Source organism: Chlorocebus sabaeus, chromosome 20 (genome assembly GCF_047675955.1).
Source record: "Chlorocebus sabaeus isolate Y175 chromosome 20, mChlSab1.0.hap1, whole genome shotgun sequence".
Lineage (NCBI taxonomy): Eukaryota > Metazoa > Chordata > Mammalia > Primates > Cercopithecidae > Chlorocebus > Chlorocebus sabaeus.
The window spans coordinates 76,642,994-76,663,553 of NC_132923.1; positions in this window are offsets into that span (position 1 = coordinate 76,642,994).

The following is a 20,560-nucleotide window of genomic DNA, read 5'->3' on the forward strand; positions in this document are numbered from 1 at the left end:
AGAGAACAAAAGAACTTTACAAAGTCACACATTTGAAAGAAAATGTCCAACGTTTCACACCACTAGAGGAATATCAAGGAATTACAACCTTGGACTAGAGATGCTAAATTTGAAAAGAGCATTTTTGGCTCATTTCTAAAGAATTTGAATTTACCTGGGAGCCAAATGATTAAGACTTAAGCAAAATAAGCCAGGATCCAAGCCTGCTCTTATCTCCAAACTGGAAGTGAGGGATTTCGATTTTGTTCAACTCTGCTATGCTAATGTATCCATAGTGAAGCAAGTGCTGTCGGAGGAAAGTTGGCTTAATTGGTTTAGTGCAGAAAGCATAGGCTTTATTGTCATCCATTTGTTCAACACACTTTATTCACTGAGCATCTACTACATGTTAATATGTGATTTGCAGTCCCTGCTCCCTTACAGTGAATCACAGTATGATATAGTAAATACTACATAGAGGAGTTTTGTCATTTGGCATATACTGATCACCACTGGTATCTAATGCTAATGTATCCATAGTGAAGCAAGTGCTGTTGGAGGAAAGTTGGCTTAATTGGTTTAGTGCAGAAAGTATAGGCTTTATTGTCATCCATTTGTTCAACACACTTTATTCACTGAGCATCTACTACATGTTAATATGTGATTTGCAGTCCCTGCTCCCTTACAGTGAATCACAGTATGATATAGTAAATACTACATAGAGGAGTTTTGTCATTTGGCACATACTGATCACCACTGGTATACAAGGCACTGAGGTAGGTGGCAGGAACGCAGAGACAAATAAGTAAAAACTGGCCTTGTATCAAATTTGCTCACAGTAGCAGGGCAGGTGCAAATGTAAAATTCAATGTGGTATTATCAATGCTTTTACAGAGGTCAGTACCTAATGTTGACAGCAGCAAAAAACAGTACCTAATTCTCCCTGGGTAAGAGATCAGACTGGAGTGAGAAAAAAAAAAAAAAAAAAAAAAAAAACACAGGAGGGAAACACTTCTAGTTTCCATGTACTTACATGAGAGTTTATGTTCAAAAATCTCTCCAGTTAGTTTTTTTATGCCTGTGGTAAAATTAAAACACACTCTTTATATAGAAATAGTAGAATAGAAAATACAGAGAAATGGAACTTAAAAAACCGTATTACCATTGTTAACATTTGGCTTCATTTGTCTGATCTTTTATATAGTTAGGCTTTTTGCAGTTTTTTTTTTATTTTCATACAAAAATCAACAAACTCAACTAACATTTGTTGATTACCTTCCATGTGCAAGACATTGAAGATACAAAGATAACTATGACCTGCCATCATGATTCATATGATCTAGTCATAAAGACACCCACTTCAGCAGTTGAGTCTTAGACACTGATGAGTGCAACAGGAAATACTGACAGAGACAGCTCAGGAAACACGTAACAAATTCTTCTCTGCTCTACTGTACGTACTAATTTAAATCCTATTATCCTTTTAAAAATATTATAACACAGTCATTTTCCATTTAATGAGAACTGTTTTGTAAGATCCTCATACTGTTATGTCAAATAAACTATTCTTTATTTAAACAGAACTTCATTTGTTCTGTGATATTCGCAATTATAAATAACTCAAATGAACATCTTTGAGTATTACACATTTTTTTCCTCTTTCCTTTGGCCTTAAAATACAATTAGTGGCTCAATTTTCTTTCCCAAAAGCCACTTCCTGCATTTTATATACCAGTAAGCTGGTGTTCAAAGGCATTAAGTTGTTTGACCATGTTAAAATAATCAATAAGCAGTTGATCCAAGCCTGGAATGCAGAGTATTCAGTTTTCAGGGTGATGTCTCAAGACTAAGACAAAAATATTCCTCTAGGTCAGGGTTTTTCAAACTTAGTACTATTCATATTTGGGCTAGATAATTCTTTCTTGTGGGAGAGTGCCTTGTGTTTTTAGGATGTTTAGCAGCATCCTTTGCCAATAGCATCCCACATACGCACCGGTTATGACAACAAAAACTATTCCCAGATATTGCCAAACACCCCCTGGGGGATAGCCATTTCCTCCCCCTCCATTGAGAGCCACTGCTCTAGGGGATCCCTGCTGCATAGATTTTGAAAGCCGTGGCGATGACCCTCATTGAATAGATGACCCTCTATTCTCTATCGAATAGATTTTGATTCACGACCATATGTAGACAAGTGGAGAAAGTGTAACTTACCTGTGAAACCTCAGAAAATTCAGGATAAAATATCTATAAATGCCTTGAAGCTAAGCTACCCTAAAGAACAAGAGGAAATACATTATTCTGGAAGGCTTTTAGGATTCAAGCTGGTGTCCAAGAGAATATATGATCCACACAGACAATAAAAGGAAGGAAAAGAACATGGAAACAGACGTCAAATCCATGGCTGTTATGGTCTTCCAAGCTGCAGATCTTCTAGGATTTCTCTCAAATGACAAACCATATGGAGAGCTCATCTACCTTGCAAAAGTGTTTATGAGTCCTTGGGTAGTGATGCGAGGCCTTGGGAAGACTGGCAGTCAGTAGGGAAGACTGTAAAGCTGGAGGAATCGCCTTCAGCTCATGCACAGGTGTCTGACTTCTTAGAACACAGAATCAAGAGAATCAAAATCTTATAATGGGTCCCCATACGTGGCTACTGACTGCATCTCTTGCCCTTCTGATTTCAAGGGATCAGGAAAGAAGAGTGCTAGTGAGTCTCCATAAACCCATTCAGCATAAAGTAAGCAGGATTTGGCACAAGTAAGCTTCGTTTGAACTGCTGTCATATGGATATAAAAAATAGTCAGAACTGGGTAGAAACTGGCATGGAGGTTTACCTTGAGATAAATTGCCATTCCACATAAGGGATAAAGTGTTTTGTCAAAAGAAGACTGGGACACTGTTCTTTCTCATTCATTTCCACCTCATGTGTCTTCAATCTGATGACCAAATTCTTGACCAATAGTAAATAGACTCCTAACTGTGGCAGAGGGGAAAGAGGCTCTAGAAATTACTAGTTGAGTGTTCTTGGGTAGGTTTTATCACTTCTCTGAACTCTAGCTTATTAAATTAAACAACTACTTCCTCAGGTTGTTTCAGGATTCAGTGAGATGATAGATAACTTATCTAGCACAGTATCTGTTATATGCTAAGCACTCAATAAATGTTAGCTGTTTTTCCCTTTATCACTTTTAAACAGTTGGACTGTGCACTACTGAGTATTCTTCTTATTTTGAAGGCCTTTTGGCATTTTGCTAAATAAACTGTTTAATTAAAATCCAGCACAGAGTGGGATAATAGCCTCCATGAGGGAAGGGATCATGTCTGTCTTTTTCTCCAATATATTACCTTGGTGCTTGCCATGTATTAGATGCCTGAGAAATCTTTGCAGAAATATTTGAATATATGAGTATATGAATGAATCATTTGATCATACAATAAAGTCCTGGTATTGGGAAATGGAAAGATAACATTTATTCAGTGCTTATCCTGTGCTAATCATCTTGATATACACTCTCTAGTCACTGATCTATTCAATTTTCTCAATTTTTATTCCATTTTTGAAAATGAAGCTACAGCTTAATTAACTTGACTAAGGTCATTTGGCCACTAGGGGGTTTAGCTAGCCTAGAAAACCAAGTTTGTCTACTTTTCTAAGCCTGCTTTGGGAAGTCATGGGACTGGGAGCTACCCAAAGTAGAGACCAATTCTTAACCATCTTTAATTCCTGTATCAGTTAAATTACATATCCCGAAAATATATGATGAAGTCCTAACCCCTACGACCTCAGAATGGGGCCTTATTTATAAATAGGATCATTGCAGATCTCATAGTTAAGATGAGATAATCCACTATGACTGGTATCATCAAGAGAAAAAGAGAGACACGCAGGAAGAATATGGGATGAAGGAGGCAGAGACAGAAGTAATGTATCTATAAGCCAAGGAATGCCAAGGATGATCAGCAAACAACACAAGCTGGAAGATGTAAGGCAGGGTTCTCCTCTATGGGTTTCAGAGAGATCATAGCCCTACAGACACCATGATTTCAAACTTCTAGACTCTAGAACAGTGAGACAATAAATTTCTGTTGTTTTAAGCCACCTGGTTTGTGGTACTCTGTTATGGCAGTCGCAGGAAGCTAATACATACCTCTGTACAAACAATTGACTGTCATATTAGAGGAGCTCAATGCATATGTATTGACTCAATTTCAACTCAACTGCCCTGGGAAGAATGCTCTTCTCTACTGCTGGAGATGTGCAAGCACAAGTGGAAAGACCATTATATGGTTATGTTATTAGGGGATTTGAATCATTTCTAAGGATCCCACCTAAACCAGCTCCTATGAACTTGAGATCTGAAAACTTGAAGGATAATTATTCTGGAGTGATATTACTACATTTGGAGGGGTAACTCTGCCTAGTGTTTCTAGCGAAGATAGATTTGTATAAGTGTATCCAATCTTGTGATCTACAGCCATCAAAAAGAAAAAAGGTTTTTTTTAATGCTGTTCAGGTCTTTCTCAATGATTTATTCATCTTCAAACAGTGTTTGTACTCCGTGTGCATTATGGCTTTAACTGCTCTGTCTATATCTTGCAATTTTTTAGAACTGGAAAGTGAAATGTATGTTTCACTTATAAAATGCCCTCTTGAACTAAGAAAGGAATGATTGAGACTCTCCAAGCCTTCAGCAGAGCCCCAAGTTCCTCACATCCTCTTGGAACTTAAGAAGTATTAAATGACTGTGAATGGGGAAACCACCGAAGCTGCAAATGAAGCAAATGGTATAACTAAAATTCCTGCTCTTGTGTATGTTCCTTGCTGGAAATAGAGAGCTCTTTCTTTTTATTGTTAAGGGAGTGTCAGTTTATTTTTTTTGGATTATTCCCACTATTGAATATGGACTTATCATTTATACAAAACTGTAAATGGGAGCCTGATACCTGAGACCAATTGTAAATTATGAGAATGTGCTCATCTTCTCTGTAGAGATTCATCTTCTTATGGGGAGAATTTCAGAGAGCTAAATATAATTGCTTTGCATAGGTTTGCAAGAAAGTTTGTTGTTCCTGGCTACCAGATGAGGAAGGCAGAGTAAAAAAGGACTAACATTCACTAAGAACCGACTAGGGACCAAGTTCTCTGCATGTTACTAAATTTAATGATACTAACGCACTGAAGCATAATTACCTTCTGTTTTGATAGAAGACAAAATAGAGGCCCAGAGTGGTGCCCAGACTTTCCCAGGGCTAGTGAAGGAGCAGAGCCAGGGTTCAAACCTGTCTGCCTACCTGCCTGCCTCTAAAGTTTAATCTCTTTTCATTTACTGCATTGCCTTTCTGAAATGGAATAGGAATTTCTCAGATAAGGGTGAATGGAGTAATATATATTAACGTCAGCCTAAACCTTGTGCTCTTCCAAGTTATCTGATAGATTCGCTCCAAGGAGCCATTAAGAAAAGCCACTGGTCCAAGGGCTGTAAATCAACATTTTCCTCATATACGGCTATAAGCAGCTCTTTAAAACCTGGGTAATATCGTCCTTAAAATAAGTACCAGTTTTCTGGGCATTTATGCTCTATCACTCTTGGTTTTTCCATCCTTGACTCCATTAAAAGAATTCTTCTTAATTCCTTTTCTCTTTTTATGGCTTTGCAAGGGGCTAATTTGCAGGCAAAATTGCTAATTTTACAGCTGCTTTCTGCTTTGTCAGCATGAGACTGACTGAGGAGTTATTAATAGAAGAATAGGATTCCCTTTTCATCCTTTTGCTCTTGACTGTTGCAGGAGGTGGGACAAAAATCCATTATTTAATAACATTTGTTCTTCTTGAAAGGTCATCATTCCAGCCTTTTAGTTTCCACCAAACTACAGCAGTATCAGCAGCAATAGCAGCCACTTTCTCTTCCTGAAAGTCTTCTGGAATTCCTCCAGGCTGCATGACTGGTATAAGATTGTCTTTGAGATGCATCTTGGAAATGAGGTCCATGCGGGAAAATTCTTTCAGTTATTTCTATGCATTTTCCAAATAGTAATGTCTAGCCATAAGTATTTGTAGTTGCCCCCAGTCATCTGCATGTAGATTTCTGGAGCATAGGGTAAATGTGGTCTATATCAGTTAGGAATTGCATTCTGCGGCTAGTAGCAGAGAATAGAAATAGCAGTGGCCTAAACAAGAGAGAAATCTATTTTTTACATAAAAAAAATTCTTAAAATAGGCATTCAGGATGGGTATGTGACCTCACATTGTCATCATGGACCCAGCTTCCTTCTGCCTTTCCGTTTCATTGTCACGATCACGTGGTTTCCATTCTCATGGATGGCCCAGTCTAAGACACAAGTGATTCTAAGCAGGAATCAGAACATGAGGGCGAAGGGCAAAAAGGGATAGATGAGCTATCTATCCTTCTCTTATGGGCTTGACTAGAGGACTTCCCAGCAGTCTCTGTTTACATCTTCAAGCTGCTAGGGAGGCTAGGAAACATCATCTTTTTAGCTGGACCCATTGCTGCCTCCAGTAAAATTAGAGTTTTCTTACTAGGAGAAAGGGTAGGACAATATTAGAGTGGCAAATGGCATATCTGCCACATGGAACAAAGAGAATGACTACATAAATTAAGCCAATACATCCTCTATTAAGCACCTGTTTTGTGCCTAGAAATGAAAGAATAGAAAGTTTTGATTAATCCCTTTAAGGAACAAAAGTTTATTGCTCATGCTGTCTTCTTAGCCTGGAATGCGTTCTTCTTCCTTGCTCACCTGGAAAACTTCAATTAATCATTTAAGGTTGCTCTCAAATATTATCTGCTCTCTGAAGCTTCTCTGAGTTTCCACCCTTTAATCCCAGAAGGAATTCATCAATGGCTCAGTTCTGTCCCTAGAATACTTTCTCCTCACCTCTATTATGCCCCTTATATCCTCAGGGGCAGTACAGCTGCAGTGAAGATAACATGGGAGATAGATAACACTGGCTTCAACTCGCATCTGTCACTTTGGACTAGATGCTTTTGCCCTTTGAGCTGCAGTTTCCTGTCTCTAGAATATAGAACACTAATTCCCATATCAGGGGCATTTGTGAAGATTAAATGAGATGATATGTGACAAGTATGGTTGTAGGAAATTCTTAAACTATGTTAGTTTATCTTATGCTCTATCATATGCCTGTTATGATTTACAGAAAATTTTTTAAACTTTCAGTCTTATTTAAACCACTAGTATTTTGTAGGGTTTTGTTGTTGTTTGTCACAGTCAGCTGAAAGTTAACATATTAATAAAGTCTCTGGAGATATATTACTCATATAACGTTTCCTTAAAAGCCTACTTGAAGATATACTTAATCCAAAATAGAGAGACAGCAAAATTCAATTATCAAAAACAGGAAAATTTGATATGAAGAGAGATGGCAATGAATACTAATCTATGCAATTTAGGATTGCATAGATTAGTTACAAAACAGTTACGAAACAGTCTTTTGAAAAAAATTAACATAAATAATGTGAAAATAACAATAAATTAACTATAATAAATAGGTACAAAATTTCCAGGTTACATAAACAAACAAACAAACAAAACAGAGTAAAAGAGTGGAAATGGATGAAAATGAACCCACATGATTGCCCTTCTTTTTCACAGAAGAGACCTAGTAGATAGCATTCTGTTGCTGAAGATGCTATACTATGAAATGTAAACGTGGGAATATGACTTACAATTATAAATATAACTATGAATTGAGCTAAAACCAAAGTATACACTTTTCAAATTACTAGGTGAGATGATCAAAGGCAAAATAACATAGTATAGCTAAATTGTTTTAAAGGGAAGGTGAAAGCAAGGACACATTTTTGAAACAACAGAAAATGAAAAAAACAGATGTAAGACCACAATCATTTTGTGAAAATAATAATTAATAATTAAAATAGAATAAATGATTAAATACTATTTTAAATGCTTATACGAAATCAAATTAAAAACTGATATGCCTAAAAACATTTCAGAAAACATTGATATAAAGGAAGGATGGGGGGAAACGAGACTAATGACAAAACACAGAATACATTATTATTATTATTATTATTACCAAACATGAAATTAAGATAAAATGAATTAAATGTCCTAAACAAGGAGATTTACTGAAAATACAATATATAATAGACTATATCTCTTAATAACTTTTTAAACATTGAAATAAATAGCATCAAAGTATATGAAGCAGAACTCAGTGAAAAATGCAGGTTAGATAGTCTAAAAATTGTGGGAACAGAGACCTTAACCAATACAACAAGGAATTTGACATAATGGAAGTAAAGCTACAGAAATACATAGATACCTGAATAAAAATAGAGCTAAATCAAACATTACCATCTGTAAATATAAAATATACAGTCTTTTTAAGGGCTCATAGGATATGTTTAATAATGAATGTGTATTAAAAACCTTTAAACCTCTATGAAACTTGGGAAATAAAACTATTACATACTACATTTTCCTACAAAAATGCAATAATGGTAAAAACTAATAATAAAACAAACTTAAAAATTTTGAATCAGAAATACAGACATGGTCTTAATTTATATGCCATAGAGGAGAATATCTAGAAAATACACAGACATATCTAAAAAACTACAAAATGAAATATCATTGTGGAAATCTACTTAACTTTGCCAAGATGTACCAAGAAGAAAAGTCACTGAATTTTAGTTAATTAAAATATATTAATTATATACTTAAGTAAGATAAACTAAGTCAAATGGCATAATTGCTTAATAAAGCCAACAAGAGTTCCCTTGAAAAAATAAATAAAACAAATCAGCCATTAGTTTGCCTAAGACAAATAAACCCATGAAATCAAGAATTAAATGAAGAAAAATATACCAGACCTACAGGGGAAATTATTTCAAATAATATTTGTAAAACTCTATTGTAATAATTTTTGAAATTCTGAATAAAATTGATCAGTATCTAGGAAAACATATGGATTTAAAAGGAGATTCAAGAAACAAAATTGGTGATTTTGTTCTGTGACTATAGTATACTAGAAATCCTGTGAATCCTCTCACTGTAAAACATATAGAAATAATAAATAAAATAAGAAAAGGGTATACGTGAAAGCAGAACTGAGCTTACAAGACTATAATTAAAATCTTTAATAATAAGATAAAAAGCATAGGCCTAAATTTGAACAGGTAAGCAAACACTAAAAAAAGGCAGCTGCCCTTTGTATAAGTACAGACACTAATATTTATTATAACCTACAATCTGCCCAGCGTGAGATTAGGCCAGTGCAATGTGAGAAGTTTAAATATAGACCCCAAAAAGAGCTGAGATCTCCAAATCATTGTATCACTGTATCATTAATAAATATACACAGAAATAAATATGTGAAGAAAAAATTATGAGATCATAGCCAACCAAAACTCCCACTGCAACAACCAAAAGAAGCCATGAATATTTATAAAATTATATTGCTAAAGACTATATAAATGCCTTGGAAGCAACAAAGACTAAAGAAATTGGAATTCTAGGGATACAAGTACCTTTCTAAAATGAGGTGATATCACTGACATTTTCTCTCCTCGGAGTGTGGCTCATGCAAAGGGTTTCTCACCAAAAGCGAGGTTTTTGATGGTCACACATGGAAGGTATGACAGATTGAAATATGAAGAGCCATAATATTCTACAGTTTTTTGCCCACAACGTATCTGTTGCACATGGGAGGCTGGGGTTGATAAATTCCCAGGGTAGAGTAAATTCTCCCATACCTTTCCGTCTTTGGAGACAAAATCTTACTATAAGACGGAGGCATGAATAAAACCCACAGCTGGTCTTCCCTCAAGATAACTGTCAGATTTTGAGGCTTTAAGGGTGAAAGGCTAAAAATGGAAAATTAGAACCTCCAAAGAGCAGAGCTAAATCTCCAGCAATCTTTCAAGAATGAGCAGACAGATACCCATTGACTGCTCAGTCAAAATCCAGGAGGGCAGCACCTGAGGAAATGAAATAAATGAAGGTCATTTCGCTAAGTTGCAACAGCCTGAATCCAGTTCAGTGCATGTTTAGATTAAGGCGATTAGCCATTATCCTATTTAGAAAACTGAAGCATAGACAGAAAAAAAGTAAGGAAAAAATAGACAAAGTATAAACGACATATGGGATACATCAAGATAGGAAATATAAACACGTGTCTTATTTGTGTCTTTAGAGTACCAAAAGAGGAGCAGAAAGCAAAAGTTACAAATGAAATATTTGAAGATCTACTAGAAGAGAATTTTCAAAATGCATCACAGAAAATCCCCCAACCAATTCAAGACTCTCCGTAAACTCCAAGCAGGTTAAAAATATCTAATCAAATTTCTGAAAACCAAAGACATGATATATAGCTATAGATGGAAAATATAGATATAGGCATAGAGTATATATGTATATGTGTACAAATATATTTACACACACACACATGCACACATATACGCACGTGTGTGTGCATCAGAAGAGGTAAAGAGACAAAGAGAATGCTAAAAGCAGTCAGGAAAAAAAGACCCATTGGCTAGCAAGGAGTAATAATAAAACTGGCAGTAGCTTCTTTAATAGAACTTATGGAAGCCAGAATAAGATGGGTGATGTTTTTAAAGTGCTGAAAGAAAAATTTGTCAACCTTTAATTTGTACCTAGCAAACATATTTTCCAAAAAGGAAGTCCATATAGCAATATTTTAGACCAAAAAATGCCAGAGGTATTAATCAGCAACAGACTGGAAATTAAAGAAATCTTAAAGAAAATTCTGTCTGAAAGAAAATGAACCCATATGGAAGAACAAAACTGTAAGAGAAAAATGGAGAACTAGAAGGGGTAAGCATGTAGTTAAAAATAAAGCATATGGACTCATTGAAATGATAATATGTTTAGAAATTTATGACATATAGAGAACTAAATTACTTGAGAATAATAGTAAAATGGGTGGGAAGGAGGTAAATGAGGTTACAATGTTTTAAGATCTATGTATTGTCTTTAGAGTGGTAAAAGTTCTTATTTAAGATTATTGTAATAACTTAAGAATTAATGCTGTAGTCTCTAGGGTAACCACCTAAAAAATAAATATACTTAAATACAAATGAGTACAAGAGGAAATATTGAATAATTCAAAAGTGAGTGTTCCAAAAAAAGGAGGAAAAATAAAGTAACATGGAACAGATGGTCCAAAATGAAAACAAATAGCAAGCTAGTAAAGTCAAATCCAATTACATTACCATTATTTTAAATGTAAATGGACAAAACATTCCAGTTAGAACGCAGATATTGTCAGATTGAACTAAAAAAAAGTTGCCCAACTATATGCTGTCTCCAAAAGACACTGTTCAAATAAAATATAAAAAAAGGAAACTAAAAGAATGGAAAAACATATATAAACAATAACAAACAAGAAACTGGTGTACTTATATCAGAGAAAACAAGCCATCGGCCCATAATGATTCCTAGAACTCAAAAGACTCTTATAATGATAAAGGGGTCAGTAAACTGAAAGATATAACCATCCTAAATTTGTAAACATGTAATAATATAGATTCAAAATACACAAAGCAAAATGTGACAAAATATAACACAGAAATAGACAAATCCTCAATTGTAGCTGAAGAGTTTAACATACCTCTCAGTGAGTATAGAAAAAGATACAAAAAAACAGTAAGACTATAGAAAATATAAATAACACAATTAAAGTAATTAATATCTATAGTACACTACATCGGTTTTAGTCTGTTTTCACACTGCTATAACGAGACTGGGTAATTTTTGAAGAAAAGAGTTTTAATTGACTCACAGTTCTGCATGCTGTAAAGGAAGCATGGCTGGGAGGCCTTAGTAAACTTACATTCATGGTGGAAGGTCAAAGGGAAGCAAGCACTTATTACCATGGTGGAGCAGGAGAGAAAGAGTGAAGGGGGAAGTGCTATAGGCTTTTAAACAACCAGATTCCATGAGAACTCACTCACTATCACGAGAACAGCATGGTAGAAATCCACCCTCATGATCCAATCACTTCCCACCAGGTCCCTCCCCCAACCTTGGGAATCACAGTTTGACATGAGATTTGGGTGGGGACACAGAGTCAAACCATATCAACATCCAACAACTGCAGATGATACAATGTTCTCTAGTGCACATGGAATTTTTTTTTAATTGACCATAGGCTGATACTGAGCCATAAGAACATCCAAAACAAAACAAAACCTCCCCCCCCCCCCCCCCCCCGCAAAAGCACCTGTTTTAACAAAACACTTACTTGAGTATCTTGAAATACTCACTCTGGGAGAAGCCTGCTGTCATGTAAGAAAGTCCAACTACCCTGAGACCGTTATGTAATGAGAAGGCTAAGCTAGCCAGTTGGAAAGGCAATGTGGAGAGAGAAAAATGCCCATTCCCCCCAACTTCAGATACTTTAAGTGTTTGAAGGCTTCAGATAACTCTAGTTTCAATGACTATTTAACTAAAATTCCATAAGACACCCCAAATAAGAAATGACCAGCTGAACCCAGTCAATGCTCCAGAGCCATACGAGATCATAAATTGGGATCTCAAACCTCTGGGTTTTGTGCTGCTTTGCTATGCAGTATTAAATAAATGAATGAGTAGTGCTATGAGTATCTCTCTACCCCTGTTACCCCCAAGGAGGAAGTGGGGTATTGTCCCCTCACTTCCGGTAAAGAGAAAGGGTTTCCTTCAATGTATATGCTCCTAGAACTTGGCATATGTCTCTTAAAATTAGGAAGACTTAGTAGACCTACGTCCAGCTCTTCCTTAAAAATCTAGAGAATGAACCATTGCTGCTGCATCAGGATTAGCCTGTATTCCCAGAATTGTTCAGGCAAAAAATACGTAAATATTTCCCAGGGAATGTGAGAGAAAGTCCATGTACAGATAGTGTTAGGTTCTGTATAATAGGACTTCCTATTGCACAGAGGAGCAAAGGGTCTGCAACACTCAGACGCCACAATAGACACCCTGATCCCTAGGGACTGAGGCCTGATCAAGAAATCCCCAGCAACTGGGGAACAGGGACTCTCAGCATAACCCATGGTTTTCCCACTGCAAGTAGACACACTCAATGCTGGGACAAAGAGGGAGACTTAAGTTTAATCTTAAATCTGCAGTGCTTTTGATCAGAAGGGTCACAGTTCATCCAAAGTTTCTTGAGAACAGAAGAATATACCCCAATGCATAAAGTTTTAAAAAATAAAGATGCTCCCTGATTCCATTCAATAAGTCCTTTTTTAAAAAAAAAAAGTGTGACAGTTACACAGACATTAAATATTTCAAATAATCTTTACAAAAATACTAACACTTCTTTTCTCATATAATTCTTAGTGATTTTTATTTTCTTCATCATGCTGCATTTTCTTGTTTGATTTTTTATGACTAAACATGCAGCATTCTTGTCACAGGAATAAAAGGAGTTCTTTCAGCTCTAAACTATAAATCAGAAAATTGAGCAAAAAGATTGCATAATATTTCCCAGATTTAAAAATTCTAGGATACTAGTAAGCAACCAGTGTTTGTCCGTAATATTTTCTGCCCTTGGGAGTTCACCTACTTGAGTCTGAGAAGTCCATTGGCAGCTGGCAGAAAGGTGACATGAAATCCCAAAGCCAGAACTTTACCAGAAAAGAAGTCCAGGAGTCTGACTTGGGAGACCACTTTCTCTAAGTACTTTGGCAACAAGCCTTGTGGCCAACAGAAGGAAGATGCAGGCTTGAAAGTGTTTGGCTAGCACTATCCCTTGCCTGATCTACATTGCTGAGTCACCATGTCAGCCATCTGCTTCACCTTCTTTTCTGAAGAGCAGTTTCTGATTATTGTTGTGGCTAGTATTAATTTTCTTTTCTTGAACTTTTTTTGTGCTATCATGCTTATTACTTCATTGAGCTATTATGCTATGCTAGTTGATTTTTATATACACTTTTTACTTCTTTTAATAACCTTCCCCATATTCACAATCAGAAAACTGTAGTTCAGTGAAATGTAGTTTTTTGCTCATTGTCCAACAATTAGAAGAGTGGACAAACGATTTGCAAACATCCAAAGCCTGTGCTTTCTTCCCATCCCCATGCTGGTGCATAAACAAGTGGAGCTGGTGCTCTAGGACATGTGAATCAATGAGACATTGCTGTCCAGTCTCTATATGGTTAATATTCTTGCTTGCTCCTGTTCCAGCTTCTTGGAAGAAGGTGTTGGATCTTTGTGCTATAACATCTATCATGACGTTAACTTCAAAGCGTTTGACCTGGGCGTTTGATCTACCGGCCTGCTTTTCTGACACATGCTGGAAAATAAAAGTAGGAAACCAGGAATGGTTTAGTCATACTTGTTAAACATTTACAGTGCCAGTCAGGAAAGATGTTGACCTTAAAATTAAGAATTAGAAGCACACATTCCATAAAAGAAATCAGTTCAATAAGAACAAAACCAGCGAGGCTGGGGAGAGGCTTCTGGGTGCCCGCAGGAGACGTGAAGCATAAGCAGCCGCTAAATGATGTATTTCCTCTGGCTTTCACTATTTATGGTGCAGCGCCAGGGTGGTGTGGTTTTGTCCTGTACACATGTTTTTAATGAGAGAAGGGAGGAAACCATGCCATTTTTGTAGTTTCAAAGGCATGAGAAGTAGGAAGTGGTTTCAGGAGGGAAAGAAAAAGTGGGCAGTCTACTGTTGCTGCCTCCTCAGTGTGTGACGTGACGTTTAAGACATCGGGCCTGTAATCCCAACACATTAGGAAGCCGAGGCAGGAAGACCCCTTGAGGCCAGGAGTTCAAGACCAGCCTGGGTAACATAGAGAGATACTGTCTCTACAAAAAAATTTTTCAAAAAATTACTTGAGGCAGGAGGGTCACTTGCACCAAGGAGTTTGAGGCTGCAGTGAGCTAGCTATGATCATGCCACTTCACTCCAGCCTGGGAGACAGAGTGAGACACTGTATCAGAAAAAGAAAAAAAAAAAGAAGATAAAGAGGAAAAAAAGAAAGGAGGAGGAGGAGGAGGAGGAGGAGAAGGAGAAGGAGAAGTCAGGTAAACAGAAGAATTTAAGTTGTTACAGACAGGTCTGCCTTTGAGGTCATGTATTTAATATATTTGTATTGTGATAAAATATACATAACATAACTTAGTTTTCATAATTTTGTTTAAATATATGTCCCTACTACTGGAATGTCAGCTCTTTATGAACAGAAGACCTCACCTATTTAATTCACTGAGTTGTTCTCAGCACTGACGACACAGCCTGTCAAATAGTAACTATTTAATAAATACCCACTAATTGTAATATCGAACAGAATGGACTTTTGAGATGTTATCAGACCAGATCGCTTGCTGGGCTCTATTTAAACTTGGAGAATCAAATATGGTGTAGCTTAAATACTGACTTCAGTGGATTGCTAATGCTGTCTTTGGTATTGTAATGAGCATGGTTCTGATTGGTGTAGCCAGAGCCAGAGCATGCAGAGCCTTTTAAGCCAGATCCCCTCTTCATAGAACGTCCTTTCCCAAGCTATTCATCTGGCTCACTGCCTCTTCTCCTTCCAGTCTTTTCTTCCATGGCCCTTCCTTTACGAGACATGCATTAACAATCCTATTTAAAATGGGAGATAATTATCTTTCCTTAAATTTCTTGCCCTTCTTTTAAACTTGTTTTTCTCCTTTGCACTTATCACCATCTGACTATCTTGTCTATTTCCTGCCTCTCCTTACTAAAATGTAGTCTAGGAGGGCAGAAATTTTGTATCTTTTTTGTTCACTGTTGTAATTCAGTACCTTGAACAATGACTGTGCATCCTAAGGGTTCAATTAATGTTTCGTAGATGAATGAATAAATAAATGACTGAAAATACTTTTTTCTTAGGGGCAATGGAGAAATGTGAATCTTTGAAAGATTTTTATTTTTTGCAGAGGAGTAATCAGATCTGCAATGTTTTATCTCTGACGATTATAAGAATTTTGTAATTCCAAATTTCAGACCACTGCCCTCTCCCACTGTCTTCCTACAGTGTAGGTGTGCACTAGAACCAAGTGTTTTTTTCCCGTTCAATTGTCCATAAAGGAAATATACAAACATCTTTTGGACTTATTTTTTAAGGATTTACCTGAGTAAATACAGAAACCCAGACAGAGTTTAACAAATGAAAAATAGCTACCAATTTAAAAAGGTACTACAGGCTAGGCACCCACACTACTGCAAATAATAGTTCCCTTCTATTTCTTGGTTACGACATGCCAGGATCTATGCAAAGTACTTCACATACTTTATTCTCAAAGAAAAAGAGAATGATCTAGGAACTATTATTTTGTCCATTTTATAGATAAGGAAACTGAAGCACATATGAATTGGGACTTAACAATTCTAAACCATGATTCTAGACATCTTACCTATATTTCTCTCATTTCATCCTATTACCCATTGAGAAATAGACACTATTGCTCAATAGGAAGCTAAGGGCTTACTGAAGGTCAGTTAACCAATTGCAAAGATATAGTTAATGCCAGATTTTTCTAATGTAAAAATCCTTTCTCTTTTCAGTATACTGCAATTCCTCCTCCAACAAACTGTTGGAGGAAACAAAATACATGAGAAATGTTATTATAGGTACTAGCCTTCATTGTCTCTATTCTATACGAAAATGTGAATCATCTCTCATTCACTGAGCATCCCCTTCATGCCTTTGGAATCAAGCCTACCAAAACTCCACTTTGGAAAGCATAGTAGTCAAAGTCTCTCAGCCTTTAATCAACACTCAAGCCAGGTTGGCACCCCTGCCAGTCTGTAGATTTCTCAATCACATCTAGAGCAGAATGCGTGGGACTCTATGACTCGTGGTTTTCAGCCACTAAGTCTTACCAGTGATCCTAGGATCACTTGGAATCCTTGGGATCTATTCTGGTTCCAAACCATCAGAAGCATGGTGTACTTCCTTAACTTTTACCTGAATGCTTCTCTCCTGAGCTCCATCCTTCTCCCCTTCCAAAGATGTCTATGGTTCTAATTCCTGAAAGTCATAGCATCTATTATGGGCTATTTCTATCTTTTCTGAGTGACTTGCCATGATCAGTCTTACTAGGGAATAGGAAATCACATCTATTGTATGTCAGGTATCATATAAGCTGCATATCACTTAACTGTGGCAACAATCTTAGGGGTCAGGTAGGTATTATTTTATCCCTTTTATAGATACTGAAATAAATATTTAAGGATGTTAATCCCAAAGTCACCTAGCAAGTAAGAAACGATGTTCCGAATAAGCGCATGTTGGACTGTAAATCTGCAGTTAAAATTATTTCCGCCCTTGGATATTTCATTCATTTTCTGTTGCTGAAAACAAACAAACCTCAAATTTAGCAACTTAACACAGTACCCATTTTTTAATCTCTCAGCTTTGTAGGGCTGAAGTCTGGTACTGAGGTTTCCCTGTTTAGGTTGAAATTAAGGTGTCAGCTGGCTGTGTTCTCATCTAGGGCTCAGGGACTTCTTCCAAACTAATTCCCATTATTAGCAGAAGTCAGTTCCTCATGGTTGCAGGACTGAGTCCTGTTTCCTTGCTGGCTGTCAGCTGGGGTTGCTCAGCTTCTAGAATACTCACATTCTTTGCCACGTGGCCCCCTCTAGCTTTAAGTTGGTAACGATGTATCGAATCTTTCTCATACTTTTCTAATCTTCTAACTTCTCCTTCTAACAGCAGCCAGAAAAAAAATTACTTACTTTTAAAGGGTTCATGTGATTATATTGGAATCATCCATTTAATCTCCGTTTTGTCATATAATGTATCATAATTACAGGAGTGATATCTCATCATATCCACAGGTTCCATCAACACTCAGTGGGAAGGGAAGATGAGGATGCAGCTCACTGGAAATCATTCTTAGAATTATGCCTTTCACAGATATTCTAAGCATGAAACTGAAGCCTCGTATTTCACTGGCAGCCACGTGGCCTCAAAGCAGGCATCAATATCCTAGTAGCTCTCCTACAATCCACAAGATTCCTAAAACAGCCAAGAGTAGATTTCCATCTTTCATTGTTTCTATCTTTTCCAGTTTCATGAGATGCCTTCATTCTCTCCACGAGCTGGCTGGGCTAGACAGGGACTGACGCCAATAAAAAATATTATCTAATACATATGATGATGAGAAAGTGGTGGAAGAGAAGTGAAAGTTAAAAGATACATTCCTTACCACACTTCCTCCTATAATTGTTGTAGATTTGTTGAGTGTCATGTAAACTTCCGACTGCCAGAATGAAAGCTCCACGTTGGTGCCCACAAAACGAAACTTGAAATGGCTACCAACAACTGGTGCTAATTGTGATTCACAACCGAGGATAAAAAGGTCCCTTCAACTGGAACAAAGGGCACTGCTATTTACAGAGCTGCTGGCCTCTGCTGTCCCCTGCCCACCACTGCACACAACTTGAGGCGACACATCTGCCTCAGATTTTAATAAGTGTCCCTGCAGGAGCATACAGAAAGTGGACATTCTAACTTGAAAGAACAGAAGGATCCCATAACACTCCAAAGTGGAAGGGCACATCCTGGTGGAATACTTTAGCCAGTAGGAACTTTCTGTCTACCCAAGGATTTCTTGTCATCTGTCAAATATCCAACAATTAAATGGAAATTTACAGCTGCTAGTGTTCTAAATAGCTCTCCTCTGTATCCTTTTCTGAGACCCTAAAAACTTCCAAAGAACCTTGTTCTCAGCTCTTTAAGAGATTGTGAATCTTTTCAGCTTATCCTGTATTGCTGTCATTTTTCTTATCACTTCTGCAAATCTATTGTGGAAACTGTGCCTAATTGTATATTTTTATATAACTCAATGCCTGGCACATAATAATTGATTAATAAAACATTTAGTAACCCACCACTAGTCAAGTCAGTGTGTTCTGTGTCATTTTTCCTGTTGTGCTGTTTTATTTCTAAATATCCTTTAAGACCAAAGTTACTCCTAAGCGAATCAATGCAGGAACAGAAAACCAAATACCACACATTCTTATTTATCAGTGGGAGCTAAACATCGGGTACTCATGAACATAAAGATGGCAACAATAGACATTAAGGACTACTAGAGAGGGAAAGGAGGGAGGGGACAAGGATTGAAAAACTAACTGTTGAACACTAGGTTCAGTATCCAGGTGATGGGATCATACATATCTCAAACCTTAGCATCAGGCTGAGGTTACAAATCTGCACACATACCCCTGAACTTAAAATAAAAATTGATAAAGGAAAAAAAGATTTGCTTTATAACCTAGAGAAAAATACCAAGGTTACACAGTTATGAGTTAATCGGTTATATTTAGGCACTGATTATTAGGGTGAGCTAATCAGAGATTTAGCTTCTGTCTTTCCTTGCAGCCATGTGTGAGCTTGTGAAGTGCATCTGAGATGGATTCACAAAGATCTAGTGAAAGAAACGAAACCACAGGGATGAAGTGAAAAAGTTCAAACAGGGACTGATAAATCCAGAGAAATCATGAGCTCAAAGGAGGGTTCAGTGTGGGTACCAGCAACCTCTTGCACTATTCAGATCCATTTGTTCTTTCTTATTAATACGAAGCTCCAGGTATACAGAATAATTACATATTTTAAAATAAAGATGTTCTCACTCTTTCTCTTGGAAGAGAGGCAGAAGTACAATAATGCACACTCAATGTGGTGGCCAGTTGTGATCCCCTGGAAGCCTAAAGCAAGGGAGTTTGTAGAGCAAGCTACAATATCACTACAGTACAGTTCGTCTAGAGGGCACAGCTGATATTTCTCCACTGCTATCTCCACTATCCACTCTAGATTCCCTTCATCCTTATCTAGCATGTTGGCTGGTCTGAGCTGCTTGCCTGGTGAGGTGACCTCGACCTTAATCCCGAAGGCCTGAGTGCTTAGTTGCTCTAGCCTTATTCAAGTATGTTTGCTGAAGTTGCTCCTAGGTAGTCATTACCAGACATGCAAATATGACGAGACACCCCAATGATTTCCACGGATTCCAGATTGGCCTGCATAGTGTGGTGGTCGCCCTTTCTCCTTATTGAAGTATGTTTGCTGAAGTTGCTCCTAGGTAGTCATTACCAGACATACAAGTATGAAGAGACACCCCAATGATTTCCGTGGGTTCCAGATTGATCTGCATAGTGTGGTGGTCACCATTTCTCCTTATAGTGACAGGGTAAGTTACCACAGCCACTATAGTAATGCTCTCCCTGGGCTATTGCTCTACCAATACACGATGAGCTAAAAGTGATCAGACGGTAGTTACAGCACCCAGTTTAGTAGAAGTTATTGTACTCCTGGAAATGAATTTGCCCTCACACAGAACTAGGATCTGAATCCTAGCAGAACCTAAGATTAAGGAAATGAAAACACAGATTCCACAACTAGATCTCTGAGCATAAATCAAAGCGGTAACTCTCAATTTCATCCCTTGTTTCCCAGAGCCATGGATTTTAGCTAAACAAGACAAAGAACTATCAGTTTAAAATATATGTCTTATCCTGAAGGGCAGAATTCCGCCCCTGTAAGCATTGTCCCACAGCCTGTATCTAAGCAGACCCTTCAAAGGC